Below are 17,897 nucleotides of genomic sequence, written 5' to 3'. Positions count from 1 at the left end.
AGGCTACCTCCTCCGGAAAGCCCTCCCTGACCTCCAAGTCCCAAGGTTGAGACTCCCATGAGACTCTGAGCCCACTTCTCTGGACTTCAGTCTCCTCTCTGCCACAGGCAGATAATGGCTTTGAGCTTGGAGCTGTCTGGCAGATGAAAGGAGAAAATCATGGCAGAACTGCTCAGTATCCCACAGGCAGGAAGGGCTTAGCACCCAAAGAGTTCAAGCCATGTTCCGTGGCAGGTGGATAATTCTGCATCACCCGTCCTTGTCAGAAAGCCCTTTTGCAGGCAGCAGCTGCGTCTCGCTTCCCTTTGGCTCCTCTCTTGATGCAGGTCCACCGCGGAGAGAAGGGAAAGGCCGCGGGGCACCAGGTGGGAGGGTAGGTGGGTGGACAATGGAAGGAATAAATGGACATGTGATCTGATGGCAGGAATGGAGGAAGGAGGACAGCAAGGTAGGGAAGGGAGAGGAGGAGAGAAAGCTCTGGCCTTAGAGTGCGGTCTATCCCGCCGTCCCTGGAGCCAGTCTGGGGCTCTCCCAGCTCACCCCACAGTTGCTGCCTGGCTTTGGTTCATCACTACCCCTCTCTGTACCTAGTTTTAATTTTTTCATCTATCAAAGGGAGCATAACTGAACTAGCCCATTCTGTAGCGCCCTTGTGAGGATTAATCAAAATAATCATGCAAGAGGCCTGTCATGGCACAAGGAGGCCCTCAGTAAGTGACACTTGAGTGTCCTCCCTCCCTGAGCAAGCCGGCTCCAGTTCCCAGAGAGGCCGGGTAGCTGCACAGCCATTCCTGCACGGGGCGTTCCCCCTGCCTGCCTCCCACGCCAGCCCTTCCCGCTTGCTTGTTAAAATCCCCTGGATCAGTGCCTCTCCCAGGTATGTCCTGGTTATGTAATCACCGCCCGAGCAGTTACACACCGACTTGAGCTCTTTGCTGGCTCCTGTTTACTCTTTGGCTCAGGGGAGAGTTCCATTCAGAAGAAATTGCTATTGCTCCTCAGCCTTCCCATGGGAAAGCAGCATTAGGGAGGGGTTCACTGAGCCAGCATGAGTGGGGGCAGTGGAGGCAGGGGAGGAGCTGGGGGAGCAGGCCCTCACACAGCTCAGGGCTTGCTCCGTACGCACAGCTTGCCAGCTACTTTATCTCTTTAAAAACAAAAGTTTCAAAGAATTTTTTCGCATGATCTCATTTTCTGATACACCTGAATAGGGTTAAGAGAAAGGTGGATGATGACCTCATCCCGTTCCCGATTCATGACCTTTCACCATGTTTTGTTGCCATTGCATTAATTCATGAATGTCTGCCTGCATCTGTATACACATCCATCAGTCCATCTAGACACCCACTGATCCATTCATCTATTCATCCATCTACCCATCCATTTGTCCATCCATCTAGTCACGCACCTACACATTTTTCCATCCATCCATCCATCCATCCATCCATCCACCCACCTGTACACTCATCCATATATCCATCCATCCACCTATACACTCATGCATTCACCGATCCATATACACATCCAACCATCCACCCACCCATGTATCAATCCATGTATCCATCTATCCATCCACCTACACACCCACCCACCTACTCATCCACACATACACCCACCCATCCCTTCCTCCCTTCCATCACATAACGTTTGTTGAGTTAATCGTAAAAGAAATAGTAGACCGAGTGTCCTATGACCTGGTTTCCATTCTCAGCACACCCCCTGTGCTTAAGCAAGTTTGGGAATGACCAAATGACCAATGACTACCCCAGTCTGAGTCTCAGATATACCATTTTCTCTTTTGTTCTTGGCCAAACTCTTTCTCTCTTTGAACCTCAGTGTCTCATCTGCAAAACAGGGCGATGAGGATTCTTGTCAAAAAAATAACATAGACTTGGGAGTTCCTGGAACGGTGCGAGCTTCCCCTGAGGCCTACTTAGGGTCCCGTGCTTTGGGTGGAGGTGCTAAGATGGTGCAGGAGATAGCCTTGCCTTGGGGCTTCCTGTGCAGCAGAGCAGAGGAAGAGCCAGCTGGCACTAGTGGAGTCTGTGCTGGGTGGAGGTGGAGAAGATGGAGGGGGCTAGGCCCCAGAGGGGCACGGCCTCAGGATAGGCCTTGGTGGCCGTGGTAAGGGGATTAGATCAGGCTTTCAAGCAGGGTAGATAATGGTTGTACTGGTATTTTGGAAGGGCCTCTCTGGCTGTTGTGGAAGAAAACCAGTAAGGAGACTTGCAATTGCCCAGCTAGACCATGAGACTGAAGGGTAGAGGGTGACACTAAACTTCACAGACAGTTTTCCTCCTGAATGCTGAAACTGTGCATGCACCAGAATCACTGATTTAGGTCTCAAGTGATTCGGGTCGCACCAGATTTCTGGTCCTTTTGTAATATGGCATTTGTGCCTTCTCTTCCCAGCCTGTGTCCCTGGCAGACATTGCTAATCAATTGCAGCTCTCTTTCTCCCAGAGCCTAAAACTGTGCTGTCTAGTATGGTAGCCGCTAGCCATCATTTAAATATGGCTCTTTAAATCTAAATCAATTAAAATTAAATGAAATTAAGTTATTCAATCGCCAGAGTCACATCGTTTCAGTCTTTCTTTTTGCAGCTTAGAGACAGGTCCTCTCCCTGTCACCCAGGTTGGATTGCAGTGTGCAATTGCCATAACCCACTGTAGCAATGAATTCCTGGGCTCAAGCGATCCTCCTGCTTCTGCCTCTCAAGTAGCCCAGATTAGAGGTCAGCACCACCAAGCCCAGCTAATTTTTTATTTTTTGTAGAGATGGGATCTCACTATGTCGCCCAGGCTGGTCTTGAACCCCTGGTCTGAAGCTGTCCTCCCACCTCAGCCTCCTGAGTATCGGGGGTCACAGATGTGAGCTGCTGTGCCCAGCCTACAGTCACATTTCAAGTGCTGCTATAGCTCCTGGGTACCAGATGGGACGGAGCAGGTACAGAGCATTTCTGTTGTCAGAAGAGTCCTGTTGGACCGTGCTGACCTCAGCCAGGCTCCATAGCCAATTCTGGGTTAGTGAGGAGCTGGGAAGGACAATGAACACTCTCTGCATCTCCCTGGGCTAAGCAGTGGTGAATTCAGCCAAAGCTGACATTCCCCAGGGTCATATCTCACGGCAGTTTTTCTTTCTACCTGAATTTTGCATGTAAGGTCAGACTTAAGAAAGCAAGGTCCTTCTGGGCTGACCCTTCTCAAGTTCACTTTCTTTTAGTCGCTCAAGAAAGAAAGAAAAAAAATAAAAGGTAGGAAAAGCCCAGCTTTGCCATGTGGCCACAGACATCACCACAAGTGTCATTTCGGCCGTGTGCTCACCTGGCCTTTCCAGCCTCTGGAGGCTGCGTGCTTCCGTTTTTGCATCTATTTTTAGTGCCCCTGGGTGAATGTCATTGCCGCCGGAGGCTGACATTTCATACTCTGGGAATCTTGACCTGCTGCTTTTCTGGTTGCCAGTTGAACCTGCTTTTTTATGCCCCAGAAGGAAAGAACAATGATCATTAATAATCGGCATCTTCTGGAAAATCGGAAATGGAGCTTCTGTGATCCGAGGCTGCCCTTAACCCCAGTTGTGCTGCCTGCAGTGACCCCCACATGGCTGGTCTCCAGAAGACTCCGCAGTTGCCAGGAGGTTACACCCTGGGGCTGCCAGCCAGCCAAATCAGGGCAAGTGGGCAGTACGCAGTGGGCTGGCTGGGAGAGGGCAGACTTTGACCCTCAGCCATGTGACTAGGGTGGAGGAGGCGGAGGCAGAGTGACAAGATCTTGGTGAGAAAAGCATCCAACTGCATGGAGACTTGTGGCCCACCTCCAGAGACCAGCACAGGGGACACACCTGTGGGGGGCAGGGTAGAGGACAGGTGGGAGGAGGGGAGGGCTCCTTGTTCTGGGTGGGTGGGTGGGTGGGGGTCTCATCTGGGCTGGGAGTTTGATTCAGCCAAGTGTCTGAGACCCTGACCCTGGGTTGGGTTCGGTGCTGGGTACTGTGGGGCACGGAGGGGAATGAGAACCAGGTAGGTGGTGGGAATTAGTGGGAGCCAGGAGGAGCCCTGGACAGCTGCTGGCTCACAGGTGGGGATTTGCGGCTGGAAAGCCTCACACCTGTTGCCAGGGAAGACGCTGTGGTTCCCACAGCACAGATGACTCCTTCAGACCCTTTGGGAGTGCAGACAGAACTGGGACTGGCCTGGCCTTTAGGGAAGAGGGGCTGTGCTTGTGTCTCAGGCGCCCAAGTCACCTTTGACAAGGGAAGCAAAGGTCCCGGGAACAATTTCTTCTTTTCACGCTGGGTGACCTGGCAGGAGCTCCTGCTGGAGCTGACGGAGGTGGCGGCCCCTCCCAGGCAGCCCAAGACAAACACACTGTAGGAAGTTCCCACGCTCCCAGGGCCTCTCGCCTGGAGCTTTTGCAGTTACCTCCCGGAGGCGGGGGCTGTGGGGGAGGGTGGGGCCTCAGGCACCCACAGGTGAGCTTGGAGTCCCAGGCCCTGGGGACACACCTGCTGGGCACCTACTCTGTGCCACGCATTTTGCAAACATCATCTTACTGAATCTTTAAAATAATCTTCCTAAATTAATATTATGATCTTCATTTCACAGAATAGGAACCTAAGGCTTGGAGAGGTTAAGGGATCAGCCAAGTCTAGGCACAGCTCAGCTCAGGCTGGAATGAGGGGCAGGCATCAGCCGCCAGAGCCCAAGTGAGGGTCAAAGCCAAGAGGAAGGGGCCCAGGCAGGCCTGGGCCGAAGGGGGGGCCTGGTGTTACCTGTGCTTGCCAGCCGGGTTCTCCCACTCTGGGGTTCAGCCAAAAACCCAGTGTGATCTCTATAGCCCTGCCACCTCTCAGATTCTAGTCTTTCAGGCAGCAAGTGTTCAAGAAACACTGACCTCTCAGGCACGTACCTGACCAAGTCCTGCCCCCGCTAATCTCCCCCTCTCCATGGGATAATTGCAGAATAATGGAGAGTCCGGCCCACAGTCAGGGGCTTGATTTTTGTGTCCTGAGGATGAGCTGATCCTGCCCATGCACGTATTCCACCACCCACCTTGACCATACCCATCCATTGATCTGTCTGTCTTTTTTTTTTTTTAAGGGAGTTTCGTTCTTGTTGCCCAGGCTGGAGTGCAATGGCACATTCTCGGCTCACTGCAATCTCCGCCTCCTGCCACCATGCCTGGCTAATTTTTTTTTTTTTTTTAAGTAGAGACAGGATTTCTCCCTGTTGGTCAGGCTGGTCTCAAACTCACGACCTCAGGTGATCTGCCTGCCTTGGCTTCCCACAGTGCTGGGATTATAGGCAAGAGTCACCGTGCCCGGCCTGACGTGTCCTTCTAGCCAACGTCCACCATCAATCCATCCACACTCACTCATCTATCATCACCTTACCCACCAGCCACCTATGCACGAAGCATCTACCATCAGTCTGTCTACATTCACCCATCCATGCCATCCTCTTAACCACCAGCCATCCATGCATGTAGTATCCACCATCAATCCATTCAGAGCCACTCCTTCATGCCACCATGCTATCCACCAGCCACCCATGCACACAGCATCCATCCTTCATCTCACTGCCAGTCTATCTGTTCACCTGCCCAGCATCCTCCATTGCTTGCCTATCCATCCACTTGATCTTCAGGAGCCCGTTGTGCTGCCTATTTGCCCACCCACTGATTTACCTGCACACCCATCACTCCCCTGAATTCCTAGTGTCAGACCTCGAGTTGCAGAGTGGGCCCAAAGCAAGGCTGATATTAATTCTGGGTGAAGTGACCAAAGCCAAGTCTTCTAAAAATAAATCCTTTCAGGCTTGGCTTTGCAGCTTTTCAGCCAGAGACACCTGTTCTTCCTTTCCTGGGAGATAGAATGGTGTTTGGATGGGGAGCATGGGTTTGGAGTCAGACCTCTGCCAGACTTGAATCATGGGTCTCCGGTTTATCAGCTGCGTGAGGTTGGATGAGTTAACCAACTTTTCTGTGTCTCCTAGAGTGTAAATTGTAATACCAGCACCTCTTCACTGAGTCATTGTAACAATGAAATCATCATAGTAGCAACAAATAATACGTGCTACTGATATAATTAGTGATCAGTTACAAAGACTGATTGTACTGAGGGTGAGAGGTCTATTTTGCCTGTAATTACGGAATGCCAAATTGATTAAAACACAATCTCTTTATACCATTTTTCATTTGTTCAGGCTTTTTTCTCAATAGCATGTCCTCCACCCATTTTCAGTCATACATTTCTTCTTTATTTGAGCAGCACTGATAACCCCTTTTAGATAAAAGGAAAACAAAACTCCCAGTGGAGATAAAGGAAGGGCCTTTTCCTTTGTCAGCGATCTTTGAGAGGAACACTCCGTGCTCCATGTGATTTTCCCAATGGAATGTGAAAAAAGAGGTGTGAAGTATTTGTCCGGATCATTTCTCATTCATGGGGCATTCCAATAACCACAAGTGGTATTGGCCCTTTCACCCAGGCACACCCAGGAGGGAGCGACTACTCAGTCTGTCTAATCTGTGTCTGTGGGAGTGAAGGAGCCCTTCTGGCTGGACTGAGACAAGAACAGTCATGTCTGGCCACGTCCACTGCTTGCCATTGACGTGGTGTGGCAGAGCACAGCCTGGTCTGGCTGTGGCTGTTGCTGCTTCTTGCTGGGCTATGTTAGAGGCTGAACCCAAGGCTCTGGTGTGTTCCAGGCTCCTTGACACATGTGGCTTTATTCCTTCTCTTGTGTGGGAGAAACAAATATCCCATTTCAGAGGAGGAGACTGAGGGTCAGAGTGGATGTGGGAAACTTACTCAATGTCACACCCAGTGAACACATTAAAGATCTATCTGACACCAACACCCAGCTCTTGCTGCCACAGCCAGGAGTGTTGTCATTCACCTGGTCACCCACCCCCAGGTCACTGGTGTGCTTCTGAGCTGGCACGTGTCTGAGAAGAGAGCCCCTGTGCCCGCACACCCATAATGTTTCCAAAATGTCATTATGGCCCAATGTGAGCTTCTCAGTGGAGACCCAGGCTCAGACTGGGTACCACTTCTGTCTCCTCTCAGTGTGGCCCTCCCACCTGCCCTGTCCCTCTCCTCCAGAGCATCCCAGTCCCAGTCTCTGGATGCCTTTGATGCCAGCCCCTCTGTGTGAGTGATCCCTGGTCTTGCAGCAGAACACAGACCCCTGGCAGGAGATTTGGATGGCACTAGGTATGGCAGCTGATTTGAAACGGCAGCTACTGATCCTCACCTCTGGCTCGTCACATCCTTGTGTAGCCTCCTCCCATCTTGAATAAGACTGAGCTTGTGACCAACAGGATATTGTGGAAAGGATGGAATATGGCTCTCTGGCTTCTGTCTGGCTTTCTTCTAAATCATGGTGCCCGCCATGTTGTGAGGACGCTCAAGCAGCCCTCTGGAAAGGCCCAGGCAGCAAGGAACTGGGGCCTCCCGCCCACAGCTGTGTGAGTGTGACATCTTGGAAGTGGATCCCCCCAGTGGAGCCTTCAGACAAAACTGCAGCCCTGGCCAACATCCTGACTGTGACCTCCTGAGAGACCCTGAGCCAGAATCACCCAGCTAAGCCACAAACACAGACTCACACACTCATCCAGCCCAGGGCTGAGCACAGTGCTTAAGGGAGCACAGTGGGCATTTGGACGCTGCTGGAGAACCAGTGAATGAAGTGAACAGTTTCTTTTTTATTTTTTAATTAAAAATTTTCCTGGGTGTGGTGGCTCACGCCTGTAATCCTGGCACTTTGGGAGGCTGAGGTGAACAGATCACTTGAGGTCAGGAGTTCAAGACCAGTCTGGCCAACATGGCGAAACCCTGTCTCTACTAAAAATAGCAAAAATTGGCTGGGAGTGGTGGCATGTACCTGTAGTCCCAGCTACCTGGCGGGGGCTGAGGCAGGAGAATCGCTTGAACCTGGGAGGCAGAGGCTGCCGTGAGCCGAGATCATGCCACTGCACTGCAACCTGAATGACAGGGTGAGACTCCATCTCAAACCCAAAAAAATTAATTATGGTAAAATGTGCAGAACATAATGTTTACCATTTTAATCATTTATTAGCGTGTGGTTCTGTGGCAATAAAGTACATTCACCCATCATGATGGTCGTGCAATCATCATCACCATTCATCTCTAGAACTTTCTCATCTTCCAAACTAGAGCTCTCCCCGCTAAGCGCTAACTCCTCCTTCCCTAGGCCCTGGCATCCACTGTTCTGCTCTCTGTCTCCATGAATCTGACCACTCCGGGGACCTCCTATAAGTGGAATCCTGCAGTACCTGTCCTGCTGGGACTGTCTTATTCCTCTCAGCTTGATGTCGTAGGGTGTGTGGGGATCTTCCTTTCGAAGGCACAATCATATCCACGGAGAATGGCATTTCCTCCCGTGTTCCCCTCCCTCCCGCCGTGAGATCTTTGAGGGTTTGTCTGTTTCCAGCCCCTCTCTTGGATCCCAGCTCTGAGTAAGCCTGATTCAAGTTGTATTTGTGGAAGAAATGACACAGGTCCAGCTCCTGGCATTTGTGTCCTGGTTCTGCCGCTCCTTGGGTGCGGGGGGGCAGGCAGGTGGCTTGTTCTCCCGGAGTCTCCGCCTCCGGGTCTATAACATAGGGATGGAGACTCATTCATGGGGCTGCGATAGGCTTCAAGCCTGGTGACTGTGCTCAGAAGCAGCGGGATGCGTGGGGGACGCAGAAGCTCCCTGGTTTGTCCCCCCGTTTGTCCCAAAGCAAGGACACCTGTTTGCCACTCCGAGGGAGCCCAGGGTTGTGGTGGTAGTTGCCTTACTTTCAACATGGTGGCACAGGATACTTTAATTACCTCCCCCGTTCCCTGAGGTAAGGCTCCTGGGTCCCACATTCCGTACCTGACAATTCCATCGATAAGCCGCCGGGGCCAAGCTGAGACGTCTTACGCCCAGGAATGCTGGGTGAAAACCACAGCCGGGGAAGAATTCGATCCAAATTTGCAAGGTGTAATTTCAGCTATGCGCTGATAACTGCCCTGGTGGCTACAGGCTCTGGAATTCCAACTATCTGCTGAGGCAAGGAAAGAGCGCTGAAGCTGGAGTCAGGAGGGCCAGCTTTGTGCCCAGCCGAGGCTGCGTGACCTCGGGCAAGCCATCTGGTGTGACAGCCACGGCTGCGGGGGGCAGATGGCCTGGATTAAATCTTGGGTCTGCCACTGGCTACTTAGGTGGCCTTGGGGACCTGGCTGAGCTGCTCTGCGCCTCAGTTTCCCCATCTCAAAAATTGGGATAAGGATGATTTCCGCCATTTCCATGGCGCTAAGTATCCCTTGAGCTCTTGTGGCTGTATTCCTCTAATACAGATGGAGATGGAGATTTTGTCTTTCCATGGTGGGAAGCTTCTGGAAAGTATCCCTTCCAAATCGCCAGTAGCCACTGTCCCCTGCGCTCTGGACTGCCCACCTCTACCTGCATCCTTATTTGGGCAGCTCGTGGGCACCATGCACCTGGCATTCCCGCCATGCGCTCTTGGTTTCAGCCTCACTGTCCCTCATTCCTGTCCTTGCTTCCCCCCCTCAGCAAATGGCCGTTGTCTAGCCAGGTGCTCAGGCCAGGACCTCCCCGTCCTCCTCTCCTGCATCTGCACACATGTACCCAGTTCATCACCCAAGGCCGGGCAGCTCTTCCCTCCGCGGGGTCTCTCACTTCCTTCCACCTGACCCACTCAGATGATGCCGTTTCAGTTAAGCTACCGCCTGAGTGAGTCTTGTGGGGCATGAGCACTGGGACACGAATCCTGTCTGGAAGCAAGGCTCAGGGGCTCCTTCCCCAAGGAGGTGGGCCTGGTTCATGCTGAGCCTAGAGAGGTTGCCCTGGAGACCTGGGTGTTTCTCTGCCTCCACCCTTACTTCCTGCTGTACGTTCTCTGTACGGTGCCTTTTTTTTTTTTTTTTTTTTTTAGCTGAAGTTTCACTCTTGTTACCCAGGCTGGAGTGCAATGGTGCGATCTTGGCTCACTACAACCTCTGCCTCCAGGTTTCAGGTGACGCTCCTGCCTTAACCTCCCTAGTAGCTGGGATTACAGGTGCATGCCACCACGCCTGGCTAATTTTGTATTTTTAGTAGAGACGGGGTTTTATCATATTGGTTAGGCTGGTCTCAAACTCCTGACCTCAGGTGATCCACCCGCCTCAACCTCCCAAAGTGCTGGGATTACAGGTGTGAGCCACAGCGCCTGGCCTCACACAGCACCTTTTGAAGTCCTGAAATTCAGCTGCTATGGGGCCTCTCTGGACACACCTGCCCTGGCTCTCGCAGCGTCCCTCTCAGTCACTCAGGTCCTGCTCTCCCCAGGGCCTTTGCATGTGCTGTTCCTCCTGCTGGGCATGGCTTTGCCTACATCCTGCACTACGGGCTCCTTGTCATCTTCAGGGTTTCCCTGGAGAGCCTCTGCACCTTGTTTCCCTGGCAGGTTGGGGGCTGTGCTCTTGCTCCTTGGTGGCTGGTCCCCTCACTGACACACTTGTCATTGCTGACTTGCTTCCCCACCTGTTCAGAGTCTGCCTCTCCCACTAGAAGAAGCTCCATGAGGGCAGGGACTGTGTCCTTTGGGGTCAGCGGCGGCTCCCCAGCGGTGCTGAATGGACTCTTGTTGGGTGAATGAGTGAATGAATGAATGGCTAGGAATGATGACCTTGGGCTGCCGGGAACAAGGTTTCCTCACCTGGAGTCCAGTCACTGCCCCAGCAGTTTCCACGGATGCCCCTGTCCACCCTGGACCTGAGGAAATGGCTGCGGTGTACACTGCTGGGCGGCGACCATGGAAGGCCCGTGTGGGGGTTGGGCCCAGGGTGGCTGTCTTTTCTCCTTGGGTTTCCCGCAAGGCTCTGCAGTGAGCTTGGAGGAGCGCTCTGTGGGCCTCTGCTCTTACGGACACACACTCACCCCCACCTGTTTCTGCCCTGAGGCCCCGCCTCAGCCTGGCCCAGCAGGAGTCCTCTGAAATCCTGACTGAACACTTTTCAGATGCCTGGGGCAGCAACGTCCACGCTGGAGAGAGACCACGCCATAGCTGCCCCTCAGCCTAAGCCACGGCTTCAGGGGACAGCAGGTATGGCCTCCCCAGCTCACGGGGAGTCCTGCTGGGGGTCTGCAGGGCTATTCCTAGAGGCCCATTCCTGTCCAATCTGACCATGTCACTCTCAGCCTAGAACACTCAGTGGGTCCCACAGCCCTCCTTATGCAGTCCTTGCTGCTCATCATAGCCTTCCAGAAACTTCTTGGCTGCCCCCTCCCCACTCTCCAACCCCATCTCTTTCTATCCCTCCATCCCTCACCCCTCACAGTCCGGGGCTCCTGAGCACCTATGCTTCCCCTCCTGTCTCTGGCCTCCAGGCCTCTGTGCATGCAGCTCCCTGCACGTCTCCAGCCCTTTGGGAATGTGCCAGTGATGACACTCTGTTTCCCACACCCTCACCTCTTCCGGGGTTCAGAGGGTTCAAAGCCCCACTTCCCAGTCTCCCCGAGACCGTGGATGTCTGCAGGTGGCACCCAGCCTGCGGGAGCTGGAACCAAACATGCATGTCTACATTCCTTCCACTGCTGGAGGTGGCCCAGACCCTCGAGCCACCATGGGGGACACCCATCAAGGATGGCCTCTGTCGACGACATGACAGGAGTGGGGAGCATGAAGGCTCTGAGGTCTGCAGGTGTGATTGTCCCCTGAGCATAGCCGAGCTCATCCATGCTCACTCAAGGTCCTGCTCTAGAGAGAACCTTCCCTGGGGAGTTTGCTGTCCTGCCCCCCCGGGGGTTTCCTCAGCTCTTGGCCTTTGCCACCACGGCCCACTTTGCTGGCATCACCCTCTCAGGGGACCACCTCTTGGCCTGGCTAAGGGTGCTCTGGGGCTGGGCCCCGTGCCTACCCTGCTTGTGCCTCCAGCTCCAGGGTCCTGCTTGAGCCTGGCCTCCCGGGGCTCACACCCTGCCTGCTGAGCCTGCTGAGTGACTGCCCTTGGAAGCCACCCCCACCCCTGTGCCCACGTGCACATTCTTCCTTCCAGAGGAATGTCCCAGACCCAGGTTCCCACAGGGGTGCCTGAACAGAGGGGAGCGACTCTCTGGACCCTGGCTGTTGTTCTGCTGCAGAAAAAGCCATTCTTTTGAACTCTGCCGAGTGAGCTCACAAATGGGGCATAACTGAGACGCGGGAATGCCTGGGTCGCCGCGCAGTGACTGGGCAGGGCTGCCCTCCCCTGCGGGTCAGCAAAAACCGTGTCAAGTGAAACCCATTCTAATTAAAGGGAACATTAAGCAGGAGCCTTTTAAACATGGCCATTTCCTAAAGTTCTCTCTTGATACCAATTAATTCCCAGAGGAAGGAGTGGAGTTGAGGGTGGGGGGAGGGTGCGGAAAGCCCTGGGAGAGCCTAGTCTCACTCTGGGTTTATCTAGAAATCCATCTCAGCAGCCATTTAAAGACCCCAGGAAAACTTCTCCAGGCCCTGGCTCTTCCACGGTTTAATGAACGCTGCCCCATGCCACCACCCTACCCCCACTTCCTGGGAAAAGAGATGAAAACCAGAGGGGCCAAAAACATGGCTGAGATGTGAACCAGCCGAGAGGAGGTGCTGGGGAGGATTGGTGGAGAGGCGGCTGGGCCGCGCAGGTGTTCCTGTACCTGTCAGGCATCGATGGAGCACCTTCTGCGTGCCAGGTACTGGCACCCACCTGGTCAGCCCACCAGGGCCTGACCATCCTCTCTGCCCTCTTGGCCAAGGTAGTTGGAAAATCATAGTAACTACCACCATGCTCACCACACATGTCACTGTGCTCCAGATGATACGTGATGCACGTGACCTTGCTCTGCCTCCATTTGTGTGTGTGTGTGTGACAGACAAAGACAGAAAGAGGGTGACGGCTGTCTCATCCTCGCCTGTGCTTGTTACTACAATTTTCCAACTGTCATGGCCAAAAGTACCCAGAGAGCAGAAAGGAGGGCTGGACTCTGGTGGGCTTCATGTCGGCTTCATGATAAGCTGGGGAGTTGATCCCATCGAGAAGAGTCGTTCAGACTCCAGATACCCCCAATCCATCATCAGTTGCCTGAGCACTAAAGTGAGGATCTGCAATCAATTAGTTATGTCTGCCACGAGAACAGCATGGCACAACCATAGCCTGTGTGCGGGGCCTGAGCAGACACTGCTCTGAAATGGAAACTGAAGTGGTGTTTGAGGAAAAATTATGAAAACGACTGGACAAAGCCATTGAACTTTCTTATCTCAAGAACCTGGCGTAGCTTGTGACATGTCCTGAGATAAGAACCCATACTGTCCCCGCCCATTGCCTAGGGTCACCCGAAGGCCTCAGACACATGTGAAACCTAAACCCAGTCCTGTGAACCACACCCGCTGGCTTTATGGGGCTGCTCCCAGCCTCTCCCTTGGCCCCCATGAGGCCGCCGGCTCACTGCCTATAGTGCATTTCAGTTAAGCCGTCATCTGAGTGAGTCTCGGAAGGGACACGGATCCTGTCCGGAAGCAAGGCCCAGGGGCTCCTGGCCCAAGGAGGTGGGCACGGCTCATGCTGAGCAGCCGAGGCTCCCTGACTTGCTGTGTCTGCTCCAGCCTCTGCATCCGCCTGTTGCCTCTGCCTGGGCTGAGTCCCCTCACCCGGACAGCCTGGAAAGTTCTCCCAGCTCTGCAGGATTCCCAGCAAAACCCCCTGCCCCCCGGCCCAGCTCCTAGGAGCTCCGGCCTTCCAGACAGCCTGGTGCTTTGCACTCATCTCACCGTGTCGTAAACGACCTGTGTGTGAAGAATCTCTCTCCTCTGCCCCATTCCGGGGGCCCATCACGCCACGGCCAAGTCCCGGCAGCCACTGTCCCTGAGTCTCTCTTCCAGATTGCACAGAAATAGGAATTGGGCTCCTTTTTGTTTCTCATGGTGCTGGCACAGGGCCAGGTGTCCAGTTCACCCTCAGTCCTGAGTCACAGAAGCAAGGCCCTCTCGGGTTCTAAAATGTTCTTTTACTGTTGTTGAGGGAATGCCTTCTTCAACCCCTCTGCAAGCCTCTGGAGGACCTTGGTAGGTGGCTCCAACAGTGCAGATGGGCAGGGTCCTTCTCTGCCCCAGGAGCAGTAGGGGCCTCCAGCCTGCCTTCTCTGTTGCTCCTTTCGGGAGAGATTTCCACTTGGGGCTCCGGCCAGCAAGGCAGAGAGACAGGTACCTGTTTTAGTGCTACAGGGCTTGGCCTGGACTGCCTCTGTCATGTGTGTGACAATCATAACACAAATAGTGTCAAGATCTGCGTATGATCACCCTCCGTGGCTTCTTAAACACGTACTCTGCACCAGGCACTGAGCTACGCACTTTTTAACGCTCACTTAGTTCACCCTCTCATAACTTGCTGGCATCAATCTTGCTTTACTGTTAGGAAATGGGAGGCCCAGAGAGGTGGTGCGAGGTGACGATTTGAACCAAGGCCTCCCTCCTGCTGTTCACAGCTCATGCTCTCCCTGTGGCACCTGCTAATTCTGCAGCACCCAAGCAGGTCTGGGTGGAGAGGCCATCGGCTTCCTGGCCCCCATCCCAGGAGGAACACGGGCCTCAGGAACCTCCTGAGGAAAGGCCCCACTGACCATGACCCTCGAAGATGCGCTGGAGGCCACCTGCAGGCACACCTGTAATAGTTATCTATGTGCATAACAAATCGCCACCAACTCCATGGCTTACCTCGACCCCACTTGCAAGTTCAAAGTGCTGCAGGTCAGATGTCCAGGCACTGCTTGGTGGGTCTTTTGCTCGTGGTCTCACATGGTGGAAGGTGGGGTGTCAGCCAGACTGGGCTCCTTCTGGGGGATCTGGGGAAGAGTCTGCTTCCATGCTTAACTGGGTTGTTGTCTAAATGCAGTTGTAGGATTGATGTCCCTGTTTCCTGCTGGCTGTCAGCTGGGGCCACTGTCAGCTCCCTTATCCACCCACATTCCTTGCCACGTGGTCCCCTTCCTTTTCCCAACCAGCCGTGCTTCTCATTGTCCAACTCCCGACTTCCACTCTGGGGCCCAGATGGAGAAACCAACCTACCTGTGAAAGGCTCATGCGGTAAGATCAGGCCCATCAGGTTAACGTCCCTTTCTCAAAATGAACAAGTCAGTGAGGCCGTCTAACCCAATCTTATCATGGAGTGGAGTTGATCATATTCATAGTGGCAGCGACAGTGTAGGGCGTGTGCACCAGGGGTGTGGGGCTGGGGTCCGCCATAGAATTCTGCCTTTCACGATGTTAAAAATTAATTCAGCATCAGTGCTTACTTTTCCCATGGAGACTTCACACTGTTGGGCTGGGGTGGGGCATGGGAAGGGCCATTGCCTTCACACAGCTTTGGTGAAGAATCCTGGCTCTGATCTCCAACGGCTGATGGCCTTGAAGAAGCAGCCTGACTGTTCCAGGCCTCAGTTTACTCATCTGTAAAATGGAATGAGGGCCACTGGCAAGGCAGCCGGAAGGTTAAATGGGATCATGCAGGTAGAAATTTTGGCAGAGGCTGCCCCCTGGGGCCCGGGCAATAGATGCTGCTGCTGCCGTGTGTGGTATTTTAGAACAACCCAGCCTTCTGTTTTGTTTGAAGAGGGTGGGACCAATGAAAAGCATGCTTTTAAGCTCAAACACATTCTGAGTCCACATCAGGATCTCTCAGAATCCAACTGGGGCCAGCGAGGCCCTGAGTGCTGGACAGGAGACATGCCATGTGCTGACCAGTGCCGACATGCTGGTGGCTGCAACCTTGGCTGGCTGCTGGCCAGTTGCTCACAGAGGGAAGGGTCAGGCCCAAGCCTGATCCCTCAGAGCAAGATGGTTGGGCATGGAGTGGTGGCAGGTGGATCATCATATGCCCAGGCCAGTGGAGCCGTCGTCCTTCCTTGGCAGTGCTCTGAGGGAAACTGGCACCCGTGTGCCCCTCCTTTTAGAGGCTTTGGCTTCCTCTTTGTGTCTTACTGGGAAAGAGCAGCCAGATGGTGTGGATGGTGTGCCTCTAGGTTCCACTGCTAACTTGTTATGTGACTGAGCCACTCGACACCTTAGATTCCTCCTCTGTAAAACGGGGATAACAGTGGTCCTAGCTCATAAATTTGTCATGAGGATTAAATGAATGCTGTGGGAACACCACTGACATATGGTGCATGTTCAGTAAAAGTTATCCTCACCGTTATCATCACCACCATCATCATCACCATCACCACCATCATCATCACCATCACCACCATCATCATCACCACCACCACCATCATTATCACCCCCACCATCACCATCACCACCACCATCACCATCACCTTTATCACCATCACCACCATCACCATCACCACCACCATCATCATCACCATCACCACCATCACCATCACCACCACCATCATCATCACCATCACCACCATCACCATCACCACCGCCATCATCATCACCATCACCACCATCACCATCACCACCACCATCATCATCACCATCACCACCATCACCATCACCACCACCATCATCATCACCATCACCACCATCACCATCACCACCACCATCATCATCGCCATCATCACCATCACCATCACCGCCATCATCATCACCATTACCATCATTATCACCCCCACCATCACCATCACCACCATCACCATCACCACCACCATAATCATCGCCATCATCATCATTATCACCATCATCACCACCATCATCATCACCACCACCATCACCATCACCACCATCATAATCATATAACCATCATCATCACCATCACCACCATTATCCGTCATCATCTCATTATCACTCCCACTCTCATCACTATTACTATTATCATCATCACCATGTTCTTACCATCATGACCATCACCATCTTCATCACCACCATTATCACCATCATCACCATCATCACCACCATCATCATCACCATCATCACCACCACAATCACCATCATCATCACCATCACCATCATCATCACCACCATCACCACCATCATAATCATATAACCATCATTATCACCATCACCACCGTTATCCATCATCATCTCATTATCACTCCCACTCTCATCACTATTACTATTATCATCATCACCATGTCCTTACCATCATGACCATCACCATTTTTATCACCACCATTATCACCATCATCATCACCACCACCATCACATCACCACCATCATCACCATCATCATAACCACCACCATCACCATCACCACCATCATCACCATCATCATCACCATCACCACCATCATCATAACCACCGCCATCACCATCACCACCATCGTCACCATCATAATCATATAACCATCACCATCACCACCGTTATCCGTCATCATCTCATTATCACGCCCACTCTCATCACTATTACTATTATCATCATCACCATGTCCTTACCATCATCACCATCACCATCTTCATCATCATCAACGCCATCATCATCACCATCATCACTGTCATCACCGTCATCATCACCATCACCAACTCATCATGATTTAACAGGTGGGCTGGCACTCTGAGTGTCAAAGACAGAGGGAGAAAATCAAGCTGGGACAGTGAGAGTTCTACAGTCCTCCCCAGCAGGACCTAAGTGGGCTGTTGGGAGTCCCAGCAGCAGATATCAGCCCAAAACATGAGCCCTGATAATCAGAGCAAGGCTCTGGTGAGACTGAGTGACACTGAGGGGTGCCAAAAGAATCTAGGGTTGTTGGAATGCTGACAGCAAAGGTGAGGTGAGGTATCCCCTGACACCACCCCCTCCTATCTGCTCTTTGGAGAGGATCTGCCAAGCAGAACTAAGATCTTAAGCCACTTCCACCTCTACATAACCTCATACAGGCTTCGTCTTGTCCCCTGGCCTCAGTTTCCCCATCTCTAAAATGGGGACACATCAGGATCTGCCCTCAGCAAGTTGCTGGGGG

This window comes from Sapajus apella, unplaced genomic scaffold (genome assembly GCF_009761245.1).
Source record: "Sapajus apella isolate SASKATOON/1434 unplaced genomic scaffold, GSC_monkey_1.0 scaffold14, whole genome shotgun sequence".
Taxonomy (NCBI): Eukaryota; Metazoa; Chordata; class Mammalia; order Primates; family Cebidae; genus Sapajus; species Sapajus apella.
The sequence above is the reverse complement of the archived record's forward strand: the minus strand, read 5'-3'. Positions refer to the sequence as shown.